Source organism: Castor canadensis, chromosome 19 (assembly GCF_047511655.1).
Source record: "Castor canadensis chromosome 19, mCasCan1.hap1v2, whole genome shotgun sequence".
Lineage (NCBI taxonomy): Eukaryota > Metazoa > Chordata > Mammalia > Rodentia > Castoridae > Castor > Castor canadensis.
In genome coordinates, this window is record NC_133404.1 from 6,144,081 (window position 1) to 6,166,724 (window position 22,644).

The 22,644-nt window shown below is 56.1% G+C and overlaps 1 protein-coding gene across 15 annotated transcripts in view; it reads left to right on the plus strand.

The window, feature by feature from the left end:
• Positions 1–22,644, plus strand: part of Lingo1 (leucine rich repeat and Ig domain containing 1) — a 188,637-nt gene that overhangs the window by 64,510 nt on the left and 101,483 nt on the right. For 11 of the 15 annotated variants that reach the window (XR_012444043.1, XR_012444044.1, XR_012444042.1 and 8 more), the window contains exon 3: positions 11,286–11,323. The exons of 1 other annotated variant lie outside the window; for it this stretch is intronic. The gene's annotated coding sequence lies outside the window, so the exon portion shown is untranslated. Of the gene's footprint in view, positions 1–10,404; positions 10,499–10,588; positions 10,993–11,285; positions 11,324–22,644 lie in introns of those variants that run through there. 3 more of the 15 variants (XM_074062006.1, XM_074062005.1, XM_074062008.1) reach the window with 2 other exon arrangements.

The following is a 22,644-nucleotide window of genomic DNA, read 5'->3' on the forward strand; positions in this document are numbered from 1 at the left end:
CCCACATATGTGTGTCCTAAATGTAGCACTGGGAGACAAGGTTAGGGGTTAGAACCCTGTTCTTCGGGTCCCTCTGGGTCATGGAGACTGGGTGAGCTGGCAGCCCTCACTGAGCCTGCTCTGTGTTCTCATCTGGGCTGTGAGGCCAGGGTGGGAGAGCCAGAGGCAAGTTCTGGGGAGCTATAAGACCTGGTGATGGGGTGGTGCAGGGGTGCCGGGCCTTAAAGCAGCACTGGAGTCCACCAATAGGTGGATGAGGCTGGTTCACACCTCTTTTCAGCCTGCCCTTCCCCATGGAAGTGGGTTAGGGCCGGGTGGGGGCTATCCTGTTTCCCAGAGCAAGGCTGGTGGCAGGACAGCAGGCAGTGGTCTTTCTCTAGCGTTTCTTGTTCCCACGACCCCCTGGTCTCATCGTGCAGAGAGCCCTCCTCTGGTGGAGGCCACCTCAGCATTCCAGAACCTTCCTGAGGGCTGAGCTGTGCAGGTGAAGGTGTTGGCCAGGGCCACAGGCAGAGGGTTCTGTGAGCCAGGTTCTGTGCTGGGCTCCTCCCAGAGCTTCTCAGTCCTTCAGTGATGCTGCAAGGTGAATGCTCTCCCCATTGTACAGATGTACAGAGGCCTGGAGGGGTTCAGGGTCATGACTAGAATTTGGGTTACCTGTCTCCAAAGACAGTTTCTTTGCTCACTTGGTAAACTGGTGGCCCTGGGGAAGGAGGAGGGGATGGCACTTGTTCAGAGGATGGTGTGGGGTGGAAAGCATGACTTTCTTGGGAACAACATGAAGAACCTGGAGCCTGGAGCCAAGAGGGTTCCCAGCCCTGGTTTTTACACCCAGGGCCAGCAGAGCTCACCCTGCGGCCACACAGCCCCAGTGGTGGTCGCCAGTGGTCCAGTCCACCAGAAAAGGGCTCTCAGAAGCCATGTCTGGGGCCCCATGGAAGGAGCGCTTGACTCGGCCCGGCTGCACCTCGTTTCAAATCCACTTCACTGGCTGTGTGACCTTCGGCCAGCCACTTGTCCCACCACTCAGTGCGTGCCAGTGTCCCCCTTCAACCTCCCCTGCCCACTTTCTGTGCTGATGTGGAGGTGGGGAATGGCTGGGGGTTCGTGTCTTTGGGACAGTCTCACTTTAATAGGAGACTTTAATGCTTCCGAACCCCAAAGGGGCAATGTTTCCCTTTAATGGTGACATTTCAGGCATGGAGACAGTGCAGGGAGACGCGTGGGGGCCTGCCAGGCTCTGTGTGGTGTGCAGCCTCCTCTCTTGGCCCCCATCCCCTCCCCTCCCCCAGGGCTCCCTTGGCTCTGCTCACGGGCAGGTCAGTGTCTCGTTAATTTGATTGAGGGATTTGTTCCTGCGCTGGTGGCTTCAGCCCCATAAATGCCGGCCTGGGAGTTGGCAGGCACTGGACGTGGGCAGTACCAGCCCTGACCCCTGCTCCGCCGGGCACAAGGTGGTGACTGGGCAGTGCCCAATCAATGGGCTTCCAGGGGAGCAGTGGACCTGGGTGGAGAGGCCTGGAGGTCATCCCAGGATATGCTGAACTGAGCACTGTTGCTCCTCCCCACAGCCCCGAGGGCCTGCCTGCACTCCTGATGACTCGCTGTGTCCCCTGGCCCCCTCTGTCCTGCCGGAAGTGCTCCTGAGCCCTGGGTGTCCACATGGCTTGGCAGTGGTACGGGAGTAGAGAGGGAGGGAAAGAGGCCCTATGCTAGGCCTGGACAGGGGCAGAGAGACGCAGGGGTCTAGAATTGGCCTTCAGGAGGAGTGCTGGGACAGGGGCCAGCTAATTTTAGAGGTGACATCCGAGCTAAAGGAGGAGGGAATTGGAGAGGCCCTGGGGGGCCAGCTTCATGTCCACTCTTTTCTGGCGATTCCCTGTGTGGCTTTGGGTAAGTCTATGCCCCTCTCTGAGCCTCAGTCTTGCCATCTGTACATTGAGGTTTTGGTGTCTGCACCAGCTTCTCACTGAACCCGTTCAGCACCCTCCAACCTGGAGTCTAAGAAAGCCTAGGAAAGGGGCTACGCTGGGCAGTGGGGTGGTCCCTGGAGCCGGAGGGCCTGGAAGGGGTGGGAGGCAGATGTGCGTGTTGCTGTTGACCTCGGCCAGCACATTCATTAAGCATGCCTGAGATGGATGCACCCCCCCAGCTCACCTGGCACACGAGCCTCGGGATTTATTTCTTGCTGAATGGTGCCATCTATCATGTGAACCTCACTGCCAGCTCTGCTGCCGGAGCTCCTGCGGTGGTGGTGGGGGGGCTGTTATCCCCCACGCAGGGCTCCCCTTCCACGCATGTGTGCTCCCGCACCTGCCTGCCCTGCACCCCAGTGGGTGGGAGCAGTTCTGTCTTTAAAGTCTGCTCCAGTCCCCAGCCAGACCACAGATTCAGAGTCTTCTGAAGGGTGTGAGGGAAATCTGGGCTGGCTTCTTGGAGGAGGTGGCAGTACTGCCTGTGGGCCTACAGAAATTGGGCAGATACTGGACAGGCAAAAAAAAAGAGTAACTGCTTCCAGCACTGGGGTTGGGGATGGATGGGCTCCATGGAGCAAAGTGAAATCTCCTCACTCATCTGTGCTTTTGGAGGGCGCCCAGGAAGTGATCAGAGTGTTGATGGACTGACTGACTGATGCCGTCCTCAGTTCCTATAATCTCTGGTTCCTTCAAGCTCAGGTGCTCTACACCCTTCCCAGGTGGCTCATACTGGCCTCCATTCACACAGTCTTCCCTCATCCATCCCCACTAGAGGCAGGTGAAATACAGCAAATTCTTCCCCGAGCAGCTAAGTGATCTTGGAAAAGCCATTTCATCTTTTTGAGCCTCAGTTTCCACTTCAGTTGTGTATGAGATGAGGCGCAGGGCTCTGTTCACCGCAGGTCCCCCTGCACGTGGGTGTCCTTCCTAATCCTGAGAGGAGGCTGCAGGCCTCACTGTGGGGAGGGCCTCCGCGGTGGTCTCCAGACTCACTAGGAGTCAGGTGGGGTGGGTGGCAGTGGTTTGGGACTAATCCGTGGTGCAGTGGCTGAGGGTAAAGGCTGTAGAGGAGCTGTCCAGCCTCTGTCCAGCTAGGGGACTGACCCATAGCTAAGGGACCGATCCATAGCTAGGGGACTGGCTTGTGTGAAGGCTCAGAACCCTGGCCAATGCCAGCTTAGTTAGCTCTGAAGCTCTGCTCCTTCCTGTGCTCCCGGCAGTCCCAGTGTCTGCTGGAGGCACCTGATGTCCACCCAGTGTCAAAGCCTCCCTGGGGAGCACTGGGCCAGGCTCTGCCCATGACAGCTTCTCTTCTGAGGCCCTTTGAGAGCAGGACCTGAATGTCTCACTCACCTGTAGACCCCCTGAGGACCCAGAGGTGCAGGCACAGTAGGTGCTCAAGACACACTTGCTGATTGGCTCCATGGCCTAGTAAGCGACAGGGGGAGGGCCACCCAGCTGCTCCCAGAGCTCCTGGTGCTCACTGCTAGAGCCCATCAAGTCCCCACCTTCTGTTCCTCATTGGGCTCCCAGCAGCACCCCTCTCCAGCCCTTGCAACATCCACCCAACTGTCTTCCAAAGCGCCCCTCCTCAGGAGCAGTCGTTTTGTTTCAACCCCTTTCCCCAACACTGTCACAGGAAATCTTTAGTCTCCCTCCTGTGTTCCCCTGTCCACCCTATTGCTTGTTAAGGTGAGAAGAAGTCCCCAACTGCCCGACTTGATGGCTTTGCTTCTGGTTTTGTGTTGAACAGTAATTTGACCGTGTAAAATTCTTAGAGGCAAGAGGAGGAAATGCCCCCACTCTGTGCCAGGGTAGACTCTCCTCGAAAGGATGGAGCAGTCCCCCAGTTCCCTTTAGGCTGGGGCTTTTTGGGGCCCACCTGTTCCTTTAGAAGGCCGCAGGGATGGGGGTGGGGCTGGTCCAGCATCAAGAGAGCTACTTGCTTACTTGTCCCACAAGGTTGTCTCTTGCTTAGGAGGTGAGGCTGGCAGTGAGGCTCTGCTCGTGCTCCCCCAGAGGGCTTCCTGCATCTCCCTGCAATGCCCCGGGCTTTCCCATGAGCACTGTGGAGCCTGTGGCATGAGCCAGCTGTGAGAGGTCCCATGTTGACACTGTCAAGGCTGACCCACACAGCCCCCCAAGAACCTTTAGCTTCCAGCTGTTTCTCTCTGCCTTTTGGTGAGACCTTTTCTCCAGTCTCGCCAAAGGCAAAACCTTCCTTGTGTCCTGCTCTCCTTGGGCAGCTGTGGCTCTGTGGGTTTCATTCCCCTGCATGCCTTGTGACCTCTGCTCTCTTGTGGGCTGAATAAGAGGATTTCATCTTCTGTATCCCAGACGGGGGATTGTCCGTCTCTGGCTCTAGTAGATAACAGCTTGGGATTCACACAGACCTGGAATCTGCCTCCCCCGCGTGCATCTTTGGGAGTCACCCTGATCCCAAACCTGTTTTCCCTCTGTAAAAGGGGGTTGGAGATGCCCACCTCACAGAGCTGGTGGGAGGGCAGGCAGCCCACTAATGGTGACTGCTGTGGCAGCTGCTGTGTCTCTGCCTCCCCAAGGCTCAGGAAGAGGAGTGATGACAGCAGGGCTGCTGGGCGGCAGGGGGGGCAGCCTGGGTGGAGCAGGTAGCCCTGAGCTAGGCATGGGGGGCTCTGCCGAGTTGGTCTGCCCAGGCTCCCATCTTGCCAGCAGCTGGGTGAAGAGCCAGTCCCTCTGCTGAATCTGCCATGGAGCCCCTGGGTTACAGAAACTGAGGCCAGTACCTCACGCCTGGTGTCAGGGCCCTGCCCACTGGGGCAGCCAAGCCCCTCTCTGAGTCTGCCAGGGTCAGCTTCTTTCCTCTTTATCTGACCCCAGCTTCCTCTCAGCCCCCGCCCTTCTGGCTTGAGCTGAGTTTTGGGAAGTGCTTTGTTTTGACATTCTGGGCAAACCATCTCAGGCTGTGTGCAGACCAGGCTTTGAGCTCCCAGAAACAGGACAGGACCGGTTACAATGAGCTTCCTGTACCTCCAGCCCCACCTGATGCCCGCAGAAGCCACAGAGCCTGCAGCCTCAGGGGGCAGCACTTGGGAGGCTGAGGTGGGAAGCTGTTTGCCTGCAGAACCACAAGGTCAGGCTATTTAGTTTCTCTCTGGCAGCAATGGGCCCTAGGGAGAGTGGCTGGCCACAGAGCCTCTCCTGGGTGGCCAGGCCCTGTTTCCCAGGATGACTTGGGGATACTGGAGCCTAGGCTGAGACCCTCAGGTAAAGGATGTCAGGGCCCTTAGTCTCTACTTCACCCTTGATCCAAGGGGACCAGGTGGGGCTGGTTCTCGGGGCCCAAAGGTACAGAATGGAAAACAGAGACTGGCCAGGGAGGTCCCAGGAACTTCCCAGACAGCCTCTGAGGATGCTAAAATGTGCATAGGACAGAGGCTGACCTCTTAAAGTGTCATGCTTGGATGAGCTGACCCATGTTCCCAGGAGCTCAGCCAGGCCCAAAGCCCACAGGGCAAAGCAGCAAACCCCGAGGGAGGACTTCTGGGGCTTTGTTGGGACGTCCCTCTGCCTGAGAAGTCCTTCCTAACCCAGCAGACATCTCCTAGGAGAACCACTTCCAGCGTCCCTGACTTCCCTGCCCAGGCTCAGCTCCTCTTCCAGCTCCTGGCTCCATCGGTTGGTTGTGTGGTATGGTGGCTGACTTGTGACCTGTGAGCCGTTTTTGGAGCGTAGAGGAGGCTGAGGGTGCCCAGCACAGGAAAGGGACTTGGGAGGACAGTTACTGCTAAAGGTGGGAAGGCCACTGTCACTGTTGTCTGGCTGCATAGCCTAGTGGAGGCAACTGCCTCCTGAGCCTCAGTTTCCCCCTCTCCACCTTGACTTCTTGAGGGTTGCAGGTTAGACCTTAGCTTGGGGAGCCCAAGTCTAGGGGTACCTATGTCCTTGGGTCCTCCCTGAATCTCTGTCTCTTCTTTCCTGGACTCAATCCCCATCCAAATTCTCATTCATATGTGTGTCTGCCCTACCTCCAGGTGCTTCCAGCTGTCACCTACCTGAGTCAGGACCTCCTGAGTGGCTTCCCAGGGGCTTTTTTGTCCTTGGCACAGGTTCCTGGCTCTTTGTGAATCTCCAGTCACGGAGACTATACAGCATGCCCCCCGTGGGGAGGTGGCCCTGTGACAGCAACCAAAGGCCCTGTGAGGGTGGGGAGGAGCACAGTGGAAAGGGACCCAGAGCTGGGGGCACCTTGAAGGGTCTTGGAGGAAGAGAGGAGGCTAGGGGAGGCTTTGAATGCCAGATAAGTCATTTTTTGGGGGCTCTGGTCTCCCTTTGTAAGTAGAGATCACCAGAGGAGGGGGTCCCTGTTGGGTGACATGCTCCTGAGAGCAGATCCTCCCCATAACACCTGAGCCCTCCCTACCCCCTCAGTCCAGTTGTCCTTCAGATCTTTCTCCAAAGACACCCCCTTAGGGAAGCCCTCCTTGATCACTCTCACTGCTCTCTGGCGTTTTCCTTTAAAGCTCTCATCCCAGGGTCCTCCCCGCCCCCAAATGTGATCACTGTTTGATGACTGCCTCTGCCGCCAGGCTTTAAGGCCTCAAGGTCAGTAGAGGGTTTGGTGGACCTGGCTCCTAGCCCGAAGCCTGGCACAGAGTAGCTCAACACACAACTGTGTGAATGCATGCGGGAGGCCAAACTGGAGGGGCTCTCAGGGTGAGGTGACCCCAGCGAGGTGCGTGTAGCGCCTGGGTCCAGCTGGGCTCCCTTCGGGTCATTAAACTGGTGTTAAAGAGCTGTTTGGTGGAACAGAAGCCACCGCTGGCAGTGCCTCTGTGGGCGGGCTGGCCTCACGGCTCCCCTTCTGAAATGATGTGAGAACAAGTGGACTGAGCCAACCTGTCACCCTCTAGGCTGCCTGGTGACTCTGGGAAGTGGGGGCAGCCACGGTGGTGGGGGCCATGGGAAGCAGGGCAGTTGGTAGGCCCAGCCCTGACCTCACCAAAATTATTTTTAAAACTTGCAAGAGAAAGGGGGATATTTTTAACCTTTGTTCCATCCAAGGCTTCCCAAGGGAGCGGGAAGCTGGCAGATGGAGAGGTGGGAGAGGGGCAGCAGAGCAGGGCTGGGGGCTTCCAAGCGGGGAGGAGCCACCCCCAGACAGCCCCAAGGACAGCTTTCTTTTTTTTCATCCCTAGCCCTGTTAAATTTTTTAAAAGCTCCAAACAGCAACAGGGACAGTGGAGTTCATTACATCGAGTTACCTCCTCCGTTTCAGGCAAAGATCAATCTTGCAGCTCCGAGGGGGAAGGGAAGAGGAAGAAAATGGGAGGCGAAGGGAAAAAACTCCCTGGACCAATTTCCGCTGGCTAACATGATTACGCGGCTGCCTGGCAGCAGTGCCAGCTGTTGGCAGGCGTCCTGGCCCCCCGCCAGTCGCGCTCAGCTGCTGGCTGTCCCAAGGCACCCTCCTGAATGGGACAGGTTGGCAGGTGTGACAGCGCCAGGTCCCCCTGGATAGGGGCTGCTGGGCCCAGCATCTCTCAGGAACACCTTAGGACCCAGCAGTGTCCAGTGGACACCCGTTGCTCCAACTGGCCTTGCTTCATTTTGTGGCCAGTGTCTTGCCTCACTGGACGTGTCCTCAAGCTCCTTCCTGCTCCTTTGCACAGCTTCTGTATGGAGTAAGCACACAGGATTTGGAGCCAAGTAGAGCTGGCTCTGTCCATTTACTCACACATTCATTCAGTCAGTCATTCATTCAACAAACAGTTCCTAAGCACCGAGCACCAAGCAAAGCATATAGCACAGAGGTGAAACAATATAGAGGTGAGCACGTGGACCTTGTTCTGCCCTGCCTGATGGGGTCTGGGTTAAGATGAGGAGACAGACAAGGCACAAGGCCACACATACATAGGCAGCATGGTGTCAGGTGGCTTGAAGTCACATGTGGCATGTTACTTATGGGTGTGTGGGGGGGGAAGGAGGCCCTCTAAGAGTGGAATGTAGGAAGTGTGTTGTGGGGAGAACTCTGACAGCAGGAGCGACATGGACAAAGCCAGAGTCAATCAGGGCCGAGGGGAGGTGACGGTGGTGGGAGGGTGGGAGGTGAGTTCGAGAGGCAGGTAGGGCCTCAGAGGCACTGGGAGGAGTCTGTGTGTGTGTGTGGGGGGACATCAGGGCCTGATCTGTGCCTTCCTCTTGGTGCTGTGTTGGTTTGGGCCCAGGGCGGGAGCAGGAGAATGCAGGAGAGAGCTGGCCAGGGCAGGGGTGGGGTGGAGTTGGGTTCTGGGTGTGTTTTGGGGGCCAGGCTGACAGCGCTGACTGGTGGCTTGGCTGTGGGATGAAGGAGAAAGAGGAGTCAATGCTGAGGGAGATGTAACTGGGGATACAAATGGAGGTTGTGAGGTGAGCAAGTGGAGGTGACAGATTGGCCTGCGATCCAGGAGCTGGGGCTCGGGAGGGAGTCAGGGCTGGTAACAGAGAGTGAGCCGGGGGCAGAGCTAGGATTTAAAGCCACAGAGCAGCTGAGGCCAGCCAAAGAAGGTGTAGACAGGAGAGAGGGAAGGCAGGGGGGCTTGGATGTTTGCAGTCGGATGAGAGGGAGGAGGGCATGGGAGGATGACCAGGGGTAGGCCGGTCCTGGGAGCCCAGAGAGAGTGTGTCCTGGTGGAGAAAGCAATTAGCCATCTCAGATGCTGCTGAGAACTTGGGGACCAGGGCACAGGGGATGATGACCTCTGGGGCAGTAAAGCTGAACTTTCTGAGCTTCTCGATAAGAGCAGTCTTGTGGCATGGCAAGGACAGAGGCCCAACTTGGAGGGGTGGGGAGGTTGTGAAACAGTAACAACAGCTCTTGGATTTTGCTATTAAGGAGGAGCAGAAAAATGGAATTTCACTCCCTTCCTTCCTTTCTTTCCTGTCTCTCCATCTTCTCTTCATGATATCGACACAGATTAAAATGCTTTGAGACCTTGGAAAGTAACGTAACCTTGCCTCAGTTTCCTCTTCTGCAAAGTGGAGGTGACATCCGAGATGTCACTGGATCTGGTGTATAATAGAGGTTCAATAAATGGGAGCTACACCCTAGGCTGGGAGTGGTGGCATGACACCTGTAATCCCAGCTACTAAGGAGGTGGAGACAGGAGGATCACAATCTGAGGCCAGCTCAGGCGAAGTTAGCAAGACCCTATCTGAAAAAGAAACTAAAAGCAAGAGGACTGGGGGCGTGGCTCAAGTGGTAGAGTGCCTGCTTAGCAAGCGTGAGGCCGTGAGTTCAATCCCTGGCCTATTACTGCTAAAAATGATTAAACATGTGCATAAAGAGGAGCTCCCGTGGAGGAATGGATGGTGACCCATCAGCACAGATGTTCTCGGAGAGCATTTTGGCAGGAAGTATCAACATTTAAGATGCCTAGGAGCCAGGTGCCAGTGACTCACGCCTGGAATCCTGGCTACTCAGGAGGCAGAGATCAGGAGGATCGCGGTTTGAAGCCACCCTAGGCAAATAGTTTGAGAGACCCTATCTCAAAAATACTCCATCACAAAAATGGACTGATGGAATGGCTCAAGGTGTAGGCCCTGAGTTCAAAACCCAGTACCACACACACAAAAAAAGATATCTAGGACTCGCAGAGTGGCTCAAGTAGTAGAGCGCCTACCTTGCAAGCACAAGGCCCTGAGTTCAAATCTCAGTATTGCCAAAAAAATGTCGGGACTCCTCTGCCTATACGTTAGGAATGCACCTCGAGAAGTGCTTGCCCATGTGACAAACAGGGAGGGTTTTTGTTTTTTTTCTTCCTCCAGCAATGTTTGAAGTAAAAAAATTGGAAACCCTAAGCACTGATGAGTGGGGGGGTGGGGGGGGCCTGTTTAGCAGGCGAGCGCCCCCGTGTGGAGGAGCGCAGTGTTGCACCGTGCGGAGCTCACCCACGCTCTGAGCAGTGGCCTGGGTCCCTTTTTGTCTCCCTTGCTCCCTGACCAGGAGCTCTGGGGCAGCTCTACTGACTGCCATTCGTCACCTGGGTTTCCTCCTCTGCGAAAGCAAGATCAGAACAGCAGCCATCTTCGGGGCGTTTTACTTAGCTAGCTGTTTAATAGGTCAAGTGCTCAACCCTGTGTCTGGCACATGTGGGTACTTGGTGAATACAGGCAGCGATCGTTACCTTCTCCAGACATGGAAAGGTCTAAGTGAGGAATGCAGTTCCACGGCATGCTCTCTGGTGTATACCCCGTGTGCCTGTGTACCTCTCCATGGCACTGTACTGTGTACAATGCACAGCTTTCACCCCAAACGATGGAGGTCAGTACCGCTGGAGAGGTAACTGGGAGTGTGTTTGCATCCTGTATCTGAAGCTTTTACAAAGAGAACACTTTCGTGCATCACTACACTTGTATAGTAAGACAATAATACTGTAAAAAGGGTAATTTAAGTTTTCACCTCTTCCAGGAAGCCTTCCATGACTGCACCAGCACACAGCCCACCTGTCAGATCTCCTAAGTATTTAAAAGCCACATTTCTTGCTGTGGCTGCTTTGAATCAGGTGTGTGTGTGTGTGTGTGTGTGTGTGTGCATGTACCCCCAGTTAGCCTGTGAACTCCTCCAGGATGTGACCTATGTACTTTGCAGGCTGGACACAGGTTCAGAGTCAGCAGTTCTTAATGTGGGATTACAAATTCAGCAGCCCTGGAAGCCTGTTGGAAATGAAGACCCCAGGCCCACCCCAGAATTACTGGTCAGGGTGGTAGCACGCTGTGTTTGTAATGATACACCTATTTGTACAGATGGGGAAATCGAGGCAGTGGGGGGAAAGGACCATTCCAGAGTCACAGGGTGAGACAGTGACAAAGCTGAGATTGGGCCAGATCAAGGGGCCAGGCCAACACGGAGGGGGGGGACCTGGGTGCTACCTTCCTGCCAGATCCTCTGGACTCTTCTGGACCACTGATCACACCTGGCCCCAGAGAGAGGCTGTGATGCCCAGCCCTGTGTGTCTGGGGGCCCGAGAGCCATCACTTCAGCTGTGGACAGACACAGGTGGGTAGGGGGCTGCTCCCCTGGTCTGGCTTGCATATCTTGGGGCCCATGTGGAGCCTCGGGGAGCCCCTCCCATCCCAGCCAGTTGTGGCTCTGCCACTTGCTTGCTGAAGATGCCATCTTCACTCTGCAGAATGAGCCTGGCATCTTTGGGCTGCTCGGGAGCTCCTGGAGAGCAGGGTCCAGGTTGTCTCCTGCTCCACCTGCCCTAGGGCACAGACTTGGGTGGGATCAAGAGTGGGACAGGTCAGTGGGCCTCCATCTGACCGTTCTCTTCCTTACTGTCTCTGCAGGTTCTCCACTTTGGAGCCCCAAGCCCTGCCTGAGTGAGGTGAGCAGCTGCTGTTTGTGCTGGTGATGAGGTGGGGCTGAAGGGGTGCATGGGAGTTTCCAGGGGCCCCCTGCCACCCCTTCTCTTCCATCTGCTGAAGCCCAGGTTCCTGGAGTGCTGCTGAGGCATCCTGTGAAGGGGACTGGGGACCAGCTCTGGGGGAAGAAGGTGGCTTCTTGGTCTGCAAGGTCAGGGTTATGGGAGCAGCTGCTGGGAATTGTGGGTGCCCAGCCCCGGCATCAGCCAGCAGTGAGGCCCCTCGTTATGGAGGGAGCAAAGCTAGGAGCACCCAGGTGAGCTGGGCTGCTTGTGGTGACAGACCAGGACACCCAGTCAGTCTGGGCCTGCTTTGGTGGTTGGGAGCTGGCCTTGTGAGCCTGGCTCGGATCAATTTGCATATTGGAGACACCTGGTGAACCCTGTGGGGCAAGGGCAAGGTGGACCCAGCAGGTCTTGGGGCGGACGTGCTGTCTTCTGCCCACTTTCCCTCCCTTCAGCTTCTGGGGACTCCTGACCTCTCTTCCAGGGAATCTTGGCATGAAGGTGACTCCGGTGGGGGCTTCAGGGTTGAATTTGGCATCGGGGGTCTCAGTGTGTCTGCTGAGTCAGCCTCGCCCCCTCACACAGGAGGGAGCAGTGGGGAGGTGGCCTGGCTCCAAACCTGCAGACACTAGGGATGGGAGCTGTGGGGGGCTTTGAGGGTCAAGCTGTCATCATCCCCTGTCCTGCAGCACAGGGCCAGGTTCTGTGTGATGGTGCCCCCTTTCTCATCTGTAAAAGGGGGCGCCTCACAGTGTATCCTCCTGGGTGTCAAAAAGCATGTACACAGTTGGTGCTCAATAAATATGAAAAGGCACATTTATTAAGCAGCAGAGGCTTGGAGTCTGAAGGATTCTGGGACTCAGAGGAGAAATGCAGTCCTTGGCAACTGAGCCCCCCTACAAGGAGGGCCTTGTTCCAAAGGTGAGATACTGGCTCTGTGGATCCAATCCAGGTGGCCTGCTTGGAGTAGGGGCATTAATTGTTATTAATTTTCCATGCTTGATCACCTCTTTTAAGTCTCCAAGAAACCTTTTTCATACCATAATTAGCTCATTAATCTTAGCAACAACAATCCAGGAGAGGGAGTGGGTTTTGTTCCTTCCTTAGAAGTGAGGAAGCCCAACTGGTAGGTGGGGACAGACCCTCGTGGCGATGAGGATGCTTTGATCGGGGTCCCCACTCAGGTCCCGTGGTCTACTCAGACCTGCACCTTGGGCCTCCTGAGGAGAAGGACATGGTGGGAGGCTGCCATGTCTTCTGGCCAGGCCCCAGGAGCCATGGCATAGAGTGGGCCCTGGGGGCTGTCAGACCGGTGGTGATGCCTGTGTAGACCAGCAGGCCACAGCCAACAGGACTGTGAAAGGGAGCCACTTGGCCAGGTCTCTTGAGATCCCTCTGTGACCCCCGTCAGTTCTTCTTGACATTACCTGCTTCCCTGGTCCCTGCACCTGGGCCCTGACAGCGCCCCTGCTGGACGGTGCCTTCCCTGCGAAGCCACCATAGGCAGGAACCACCCTCACGGCCCTCCCTGGGCAGGCTGAGCAGCTTGGCCCCTCTTGGTGCAGCTCAGACACTTGTCCCAGGCAGGGCCCAGAAGTCACAGGGTGGCCCCTGCACACAGGGAGGGCTGGAAACAGGTGGGAATGAGCAGGTGACTCAGGGAGCTCACAAACACAGTCAGAGGCAGGGATGCTGTTGAGGGGTGAGCGGAAGGGGCAGGTTCGAATCCCCAGGCTGACGTGGTAGTGGGAGGGGCTGTCAGTTTGCACACCCATATCTGGCTTCTAAGCACGCCTGGTTGGTTGTGACTCGTGGGATGGCCTGAGAAGTCTGGGATAGCAGAGCCTGAGTGTGTGCTGGGGCCAGGCAGCCTGGCAAGGGGGCCTGATGCAAATCTGGGAACTGTTTACAGGAGGAGCAGGACAGGACAGGAGTCACAAGTCACATGAGGTGTGTGCCAGACGGACCGGGCAGAGGTGGTGCCAGCCTTGGATGTTCTACCTTGGGCTCATGAGGCCATGCCTGGCCCCATGGGGTGGGCATCTTTCTGAGCGGACCAGAAGGGAGCTGGGTCCACTCAGCTCAGCCCAGGAGGCCTGGGGCAAGGGCCTTGCCTTGGATGGGTGGGTTTGCTGGGCACCATCGTCACCCCATCGTCACTGTTCGATTTCACTGGTGTGACCGCCCATGTGGGCCTGAGCTGCTGACCCAAGCTAGAGGCGCCCCTCCCTTCTAGAACAGGAACAGAACGACGGGGGTGGGCGTCAGGCTTGCGCCCTACATTTTTAGCTGTAAAAGCTTCGAAGGTGTCTGCTTCAAAATGCTGCTGTCTTTTTTGGTTTTCACCTCAGTTAGCCCATCCCAGAGGGGGACCCTCATTGTCTTTCTCCCTTCTCCGGCCAGACCTTAGTCCTGGTTTTCTGAGCAACACAGCACAGAGGTTCTGAGCCAGACTGGGTAGGTGCTGTTATCTCCACTTGGAAGCTGTGTGACCTTGGCAAATTTCCTAGCTTCTCTGTGCTTTAGTCACCTCCCTTCTAGACTGGGCACTGCAGTCACTTCCTCGTTTGGGGGTGTTGGGGAGCAGATGAGGTGATGTACGTGGTGGGGGCCCCCCCGTCAGTGGAGTTGCTGTCACTACCAGGGTTGCTGCTGGTGGCTCCCTCAGCAGCAGGGCCAGTGCAGACTGTAGTGAGTGATGTTCGGGTCCCTGCACTGGGACCTGTGGTTTTGGTGGGGGAGGTGACTTGGGTCTCTCCTGCTTCCTCTGGGAAGGAATTACTGAAGCTGCCAGGGGCGATGCTGGGCGGGAGGGACCTGGGCGTGAGGTTGGAGAGAGCGTGTCCCTGCTTCACATTCTGGTGTCCTCAGCCACTAGGGTGGAATGGAGGCTGAAGTCTCCAAGCTGGGAGGAAACGAGGAGGGTGCCTTTCAGGCACTGTGTGATGCCGGGGTGGGGCAGAGAGGCCTGGCCTGTGGAGGAGAGGCAGGGATGAGGAAAAGAGGGGACAGGGATGGCTGTGTCACACGAGGGGTCTCCATGCACAGAGTGTCATTTGTTCCTTGTGCAGAGAGGGATGCTACACACCTGTGCGCTTCCTGTGGACAGTGGAGGCCACATCGGTGGAAGTGGCAGATCTGAGACTGAACCCACTGAGTCCTGTTTCCTAGAAGGACTCAGGGCACTTGGAATGGGTGTGGCTTTGTGGCCAGCTCTGGCTGTCCCAACTGGGGCCCCACATGGACCTGGATGTACCTGTGTGTGCGTCTGTGTGTTGACGCCCCCGCCCCCTAGCATGATGGTCTGGGACCCTGGAACATGGGCTGCTGTCTCCTGTCCCGACAGTACAGGCCCTGGGTGGCTCCCGCATTGGAACCTGGTGCCTGAGCCCCACCTGTTTAACACATATGCTTCCTGTGATTCTGTCCAGCCCCCAATCCCCAGACTGGCAACCAGGAAGGGAGGGACACCCTGGGGGAGGGTGGCTGGAAGATGTCCTAGGTTGATAAGAATAATTGTGGCGAAGACATTGTCTGTCAAGCATGGCAAATGGTTGTTCTTCTGCTGTCTTCATCCTGCTGCAGAGGAAATTGAGGCCAGAGGGGTACAGTGACCTGCCCAAGGTCACACAGCCAACCTGGGTGGTTGAGGGGCTCTTCTGGGGCCCAGCTCTGGCTTTGCTCAGTGGGCAGTCTCACGACACCTGCTCAAAGTCCGGAGGAGTCAGGACCTTGGTTCAGCCACCATTTCCAGCCTTGCTGTGGCCAGGCCCAAGAGAGGCATTGGATACACATCACCCAGCCGGACATGCCAGCTGGCCCTTCCTGTTCCCCATGTTACAGGTGTGGAAGGTGAGTCCAGTCTGATGTCAGAGTCCAGTGATTCTCCCCCTGCTCTTCTACTCCGGGATGCCTGGGGACCCTCTTTGCCTTCCTGTGTCCCCATTGCTGCTTGTGGCGTAAACATGTCCTGTCCCACTCTGGGCCTGGTGCCTGCTGATGCGGCTGGGAAGGTGGAGAGCTGGGTCAGCCTGAACGAGAGGCAGGGTCAGCCAGTGTCGGGACACAAGATCTGGGCCTGGATGTCATGTGAACCCCTCTAGCCCTCTGACCCCTACTGCCTGAGTCCCCAAGGCAGTATGGGTAGCTGGTTTGTGGCATGGCACAGCTTGGTGTGAAGCCCAGTATTTCCCAGCTGTGTGACCTCAGATAGATTACTTAAATTCTCTGTGCCTCAGTTTCCCCATCTGTAAAGGAAAAATGACAGTCGCGTCCCCTTTGCCTTGATCCACGTAGTGATGTAACAATGGAGCACCAGAGAGTAGGCAGTTTATAAAGAAGAGAAATAATTGCTGACATCATCCCATGGGGGAAGACGGAAGGGCAAGGGAGCCCTCATGTGGGCGAGGGAAGAGGAGCCCTAACTCACTTTTATAACACGCCCACTCTCGCCAGAGTGAGCCCACTCCTGTGGTAACGTGAGTCCATCTCAAGGGCCAAGCCTTCCTGGCTTGCTCCCCTCCCAACGGTCCCATCTCCCAGCACTGTCCCCAGCACCAGAACTGTGGGAACACATTCAAGCCATAGCATTCCGCCCTAGCCCCCCATGATTTATGTCCTTCTCACATGCAAAATACATTCACTGCATCCCAAGAGCGCCCAAGTGTTAAGTGCCCAGCACCAGCTCCATAGTGCAAAGTGTAGCATCTCCTTTGAGCCAGAGAAGGGTGAGAGTCAGCATGATTCGTCCTGAGGCAACCCCACCCCCTGCTGTGGGCCTGTGAGACCAAGCAAGTGATCTATTTCCAAGATGCAGTGGTGGGAGAGGCATGGCACAGATGTTCCCTTGCCAAAAGGAGAAATTGGCCAGAAGAAAGGGGTAACTGGTCCCCAAAGCAGCAGGGAAATCAACATTACATCTTAGCGGGGCGCGGCGGCTCATACCTATAATCCCAGCTACTCAGGAGGCAGAAATAGGAGAACCTCAGTCAGAGGCCGATCTGGGCAAAAGCACAAGACCCTTTCTGAAAAATAACTAAAGTAAAAAGGGCTGGGGGTTTAACTCAAGTGGTAGAGCACCTGCCTAGCAAGCACGAGGCCCTGAATTTAAACTCCAGTACCCATCCCCCCACACACACTCTACATTACATTTTAAAGCTGGAGAATAATTTTGACTTCACATCCCACATCTTGGGCCTTCAAGCTCCCCTGGACTGAAGCTAGCTATGCACTGGTGGTCCTGCAGTTCTGGGGGCCTTGCGGACTGCCCTACTTCCACCGCTCTGGCAGGCATTGACCTAATGGGGTCTCTCTGCAATATCCGTCCAGATCTAGGCAGGGAGCCCCCGTGGCCCATGGCTTTTTGCATTCTCCAAGCCTGCAGAATCGTCCCCAGGTGAGTGCCAAGGTTTGTAGCTTCTGCCTTCTGGAGTGGCAGAGGCGGGGCAGTCAGGAGCACTGTGCTGGCGTTTGGGAAGCAGTGTCCTAAGGTGACGCAGGGCTGTAAAGTCTGGGTTCCTATAGGGGCCTCTCTGAAAGCCTCACCCCTCCTTGAGAATCCCAGAATGCCTCCTGGTCATCCTCCCATTGTCTCCATGGACGGACCCTGGCCTCCCTCTGTCCACAGTGGTCTTTGTACCCAGCAGTCGCTTGGTGGCACCCTTAGCCCTCTCTTCCCGACACGCCTTTTCATTCTTTCCATGCTGGGCTGAAGCTTTTCAAAATTTTTACTTTCAGCTTCCCTTTGAATGATCAGTTTTGTCTTTAAACCACCTCTCCCCTCGCTCGTGTTCCTGTGCGCAGCTGAAAGAAGCCACACAGCACGTCGGAGGCTCTGCTGCTCAGACAGTTCTCCTGCCACATGTCCTAGTTCATCACTTTTTCAAAGTTTTTTTGGTGGCACTGGGGTTTGAACTCAGGGCCTCATGCTTGCTAGACAGGTGCTCTTTCCTGTTGAGTCGCTCCACCAGCCCTTTTTGGTGATGGGTTTTTTTTTTTTAGATAGGGTCTTGTGAACTATTTGCCCGGGGCTGGCTTTGAACCGTGATCCTCCTGGTCTCCTGAGTAGCTAGGATTACAGGCGTGAGTCACTGCTGTCTCGCCCTAGTTCATAGTTCTTAAGCTTGGCCTTCCACGAAGTCCTAGGACACAGTTCCACATGTTCTTTGTATTTGTGTAACAGGGATGGCCTTTACCCCAGTTTCCAGCACCTTCTTCCTTGTGTCCCTCAGGGAGGTGGTCGCCACCTTTCTGCATCATCCTGGGCACGACTGCTTTAGTGATCTCTCAAGATGTTCTCCTGTCCTCCTCCGAGCCCTTCCCAGAGCCACCTTGATTCTCTGTTCACAGCAACACAGACTTTTCCTGGCCTGTCCCTCCAACCTGTCCAGCTTCTGCCCACTTCCCAGTTTTGAGGCCACTTCCAGATTTTGTTGGAGCAACACCCCATCTCTCTAGTACCAATTTTCTGTATCAGTCCGTTAGTGGTACTGTAGCAGAATGCCAGAGACTCTTTCTTTATAAAGAAAAGAAATTTATTTCTTACAGTTCTGGAGACTGGGAAGTCCCAGGTGGAGGGTCCTGAATTTGGGGAGGACCATGCCCTGTCATGATGGGAGGGAGGGAGGGAGGAGGGGACGAGAGACAGAGAGACAGAAACAGAGAAACAGAGAGGGAAAAGGAGAGAAAAGACAGAGAGAAGATATATGTGTGTGTGTGTGTGTGTGTATATATATATATATGGGGAGAGAGAGAGAGAGAGAAAGATCAGAGTTTGCTTTCTTATTTTTGTGAAAGTACTGGTAAAGTTTATCAGGAAAGGAATTTAGCACACCAGGCTAAAAGTAGGGTGAAGTGGGGAAAAGAGGGAGAAAGATTTCCTGTCCCCATATAGGAAATGGGAGTAATGACTCCTGGAATTTGCCTTTATGGCAAACTCACTGAGTTGATGAGGAGCCCACTCCGGGGGTAACCGTGTGAATCCTGTCGTGAGGGCACAGCCCAGGACCTGCTTTCTCTAAGGCCCCCCCTGCCCCCCACCTCTCAGCACTGTCGTGTGGGGCTAAGAAGCCAACATATGCATATTGGGGGTCACATTCAAACCTCAGCAAGGAGCAAGCAGAGTGTCCCTGGGCTGGCCCCGGTGAGGCCTGATGTGGAACAGGCACTCTGACTTCTAGTCAAAGTTGTTACTTGCAGTGCTGTAGAATGTTCTGGGGTGAGAGCAGGGGTCCTCCGTGCTCCTATGTTCAGCTGGACACAGAGCCAACAGGGACAGGGATGGAGCCTGCTGCAGCTTCCCCACCAGTCCCCCCCCCTCCCCCAAAGTCCTGTCCTGAGCATCAGGCCTTGGATTTCCCAGTGTCTGAGGGACAATGTGCAGGGCGGGCTGAGCTGAGGAGGGAAGGAGATGATGAGTGGTTGACATTTTACACGTCAGTATGTATTTAGTAACACATATATTATGTACATTTATTCCATCATGTATTTGTGAGGGCTTGCAAGTGTATGTGTGACACTAAAACAGACATAATCCAAGACAGGGGAGAATAGAATTTGATAGAAAAGTCTCTGGGAGCCTGAATATTTGGCCTTCTGCTTCCTGGTAGTCAGAGTGAAAAGGGAAATAGAAGTTATAGTCACACGGTCCACAGAAGCGAAGCAGCACAGAGTCCCTGAGAAGGAGTGAGCTTCCCAGGAGGAAGGGTTTTGGGGAAAGGGACACCCACTCCCTGGTAGCCTGGCCAGTGGTGACACAAGGTTTATGCTGCAGCCTGGATTGGGGACAGGGAACCTGGAGTCCTTGGGTAGAGTGGAGCAGGGACCCTCCGAGTGAGTGCTGTGTCATCTGGTCCTTGAACTTGGCCTTGGGCCCCGGGAGGCAAGCCCAGTGCAAAGTGGGCCCTGCTTCAGGGGTCTGGCTGGCTCCAGGTGGGAGCTGCCTCTTCCAGCACAGGGTGACTCTGGGACCCTGGCACGGGACCCTCTGGCCAGGGCTGTGGGGTCACACTGGGCCTGTCTTCTGATGCTGTGGCCCCGGCTCTGGTTCTCCTGCCCAGGTGGGTTTGCGTGGCTGCAGGCTGGGCCTGCAGCCAGCTCTCCTCCCCTTGTCAAGAGCCTCTGTGTCTCCTCACTGCCTGCTCATGGCCCTGCTGCCTGGACCTGGCCTTGAGGGCTCTCAGCCTTTGGTTGAATCCCCTCCAACCCTGCAGGTGCTTGCTGACCTGGGTGAACCAGCCTCACCTCCTCACTGACCCTGAACCCCTCAAAGGCAAGTGGAGTTTCCTTTGCTCCCACCCAGTGCCACCTGGGCTCAGGGGTGGGTAGGGGGCTCTGTAAAGCCTTTCAGGGAAGGAGGGACAGAGAGAACGGACATTCAGCAATCATGGGGGGTGGGCTTTCCAGTTTTCAGAAGACCTTACATGTACTTGACCAAGTCCAGACTCAAAACAGCCCTGTAACACAGTGACATGCCGATGGTGACAAGGGTGCAGGCTTCCACAGTGCTTGCTGGGTGCCAGGTGCTGTTGGGATGATTTTACAGCCAGTTATTTAGTCCTCACACCCCATGATCTATTTTTACAGAAGGAACTAAAGCACAGAGGGGTTAAGCAACTTGCCCAAAGTACACAGTCTGTAAGAGGCAGAAGGAGGATTTGAACCTGGGAAGTCTAGACTCAGTAGAAAGGGAAAGGCCTGTCATTTATATTCTGTTACATTCTAAGCAGGGTTAGACAAGGGCTAACAAGGGATTAGTATGGCACACAGGAGGGGACAGGGACCCACAGAGGGTGAGGCCTACCTGAGGTCACACAGCTGGGAGGGAGTGGACAAGAAAGCCCCAAAGCTGGGGCTGGAGCTGCCCTTCCCTGGAGCCTGGGAGGAGGGTAGGGAAGAGGTGTGGAGGCTGCAGGGAGCCCTTTGCCATCACTCAGACCCTTCGCTGGGACTTCCCTCCCAGCCCTCAGTGGCCAAGGCTTGGGGCTCTGGCCTGGCTGGGAACTGGGTGTGCTCTGAGGCCGTGGTGCAGGCCTCCTGCTCTGGCCACTAGCTCCAGGCGTGGCTGTGATGAATGGGCTTCTCTGGGGGCTTAGCATTAATCCCACTGACAGGCAATGGGAAAGGCAGCTGCCTGGAGCCTACACCCGGGCAGGACCTATCACCTGCAGACATGGCTGGCCATCTGTGCCATGCTGGCAGCAGGAAGAGGCCAGATGTGAGGGAGGAGACACAGCCCCGACCCGGGGATCTTTCCCAAAGAGACCTGCTTTGTGGAGCCGCCTCCTCTCCTTCTGGGGGCTGCCCTTTGGTTTGTTGCAAAGCCCCATGGCGGAGGTTCCCACCAGGGAGAGGGGAACACTGGAAGAAGGCAAGCGTTCTCCCCACCCATCTTCACTGCAATGGGGCCTCTGGATGGGGTCAGGACCTCTGCTGACACCCCTGAAGGCTGAGTTTGGGTGATCTGGCCAGAGTAGGCTGTGAGGGGAAGGAGCAACCGGGGCCATGAGGCAGGTACCCCTGCCCAGGAGGGGGCACCGGCAGGGAGGCAGGAGGTACTTACCACCCCGGGTTATGGAAGCCCACCATGAGGGCTGTCATGGGCTCACCTCATCCCATCCCCCACAACGGCCCATGAATTTCTTCTGGCTTTATCCCCACTTTACAGATGAGGAAACTGAGCTCAGGGAGGGCTAAGTTAGAAAGCGGCTTTGCTACAGATGGGTTGGCAACCTTTGGCTAGTCCCGCCGTCCAGTTTTGCCATCTGAACAACGAGGACCAGGCAGACACACTTGAGGGCATGTGCTAGAAAGGTCAAGGTACCCAGATCTGAGGGGGCCCCAAGTTCACGGGGTGTCTTCCTGTCACAGGTCTGTGGTCTCTTTGCCCATGTGCTCCTTGAGTCAGGCCGTTTGGATGCCCCCCTACCCAAGGCCCAGTGAGGGGGTCCATGCAGGGAGGCCCCAGCCTTGTGGGCCTGTGTGTGTGCACGTGTGTGTGCGTGCACGTGTGTGTGCACGTGCGTGTGCGCATGTGTGTGTGCGCGCACGTGTGTGCATGTGTGTGTGTGCACGTGTGTGTGTGTGCACGTGTGTTAGGCCAGGGCTGGGCACCTGGTGGGGCTGCACAGACCTGGTGGCAACTGGACAGGAGGAAGGGACCACCCCTGTCCCTTCTGTCCCTGCTCAGGGCAGTGAGTGGGAGAGGCCCCAGGTGTCCGGGTTTGTGCCACTATTTATATCCGAGTCAGACACGCACAGAGGCTATTTCTGTGTTCCTCCGCCTACTGAGGCAGGGGGAGGGGAGAGAAAGTAGTCCATCTAAAAATACAACAGGAAAAATATCACCACTGAGCCGCGCCTGCTGAGATCTGTCTCGTTCTCTCGCCTCCGCCCCCGACTTACCTCCCAGCCGCGCCTCAGCTCTGTTTGCAGCCAGAGGCATTTGCCCTCCCCTTTCCTGCCATCTTGCCCTGGTGCCCCCATTGCACAGGTGGGGAAACTGAGGCCTGAGAGCCTTCCTTCAGTGGGACCACAGGCTCCCAGACTCACTCTTTCTGCTGCTGGCCCCTCATGGATGCCCCGGCAGGGTCTTGGCCTCTCTGTCCTGCTGGCTGTGAACTTGGGCCTTGGGTCAGGGCCTAGCTGTCGGTGGACTTCTCCAGTATCTACCCCATGAGCCTCAGTGTCCTCACTAAAGGAGGATGGTTGTGCCGCCTCTGGCAGACAGACAGTGGTGAGGGAGAGAGATGTGGGCAAAGCTGGTGACCTGGGGCCAGCACATAAAAGCCCACAAAGTCAGCCCTGGTGTCAGTCATTACTGTGGTCCTTCACCTGCGTCCTGGCCACAGAAATGACTTTCTCTGGGAGACTCTTGAGGACAGACCCGGTCTCAGCAGGTCTGCCTCCTGCTGCCCAGCAGGTCATCTGCCCACTCCAGCATTCAGCAGGTGACAGCATCTGATGTTATTTAAATTTGTCAAAGAAGGCACAGGACTCAGGTAATTCAGCCTGTGCCTGAGGTCAGCTTTCCTGCTGACCCTTCGCTGGGACTTCCCTCCCGGACCTCAGTGGCCAAGGCTTGGGGCAGCTGTGTTGGTCTTCATACTTCTTCCCCTCAGTGAGGCTCAGAGAGGGAAAGTGATGGTTCCTGGGTCACACAGCAGAGACAGTAGAATCTGGACCTTTGGAAAAAGAGGCAGGTTATAAGTGGTCCTCACCTGCTGTCCCCCTTCTGTGGGTGTGGGAGCCTCCATGGGACCTCAGGGAAAGGTCAGCTGTAG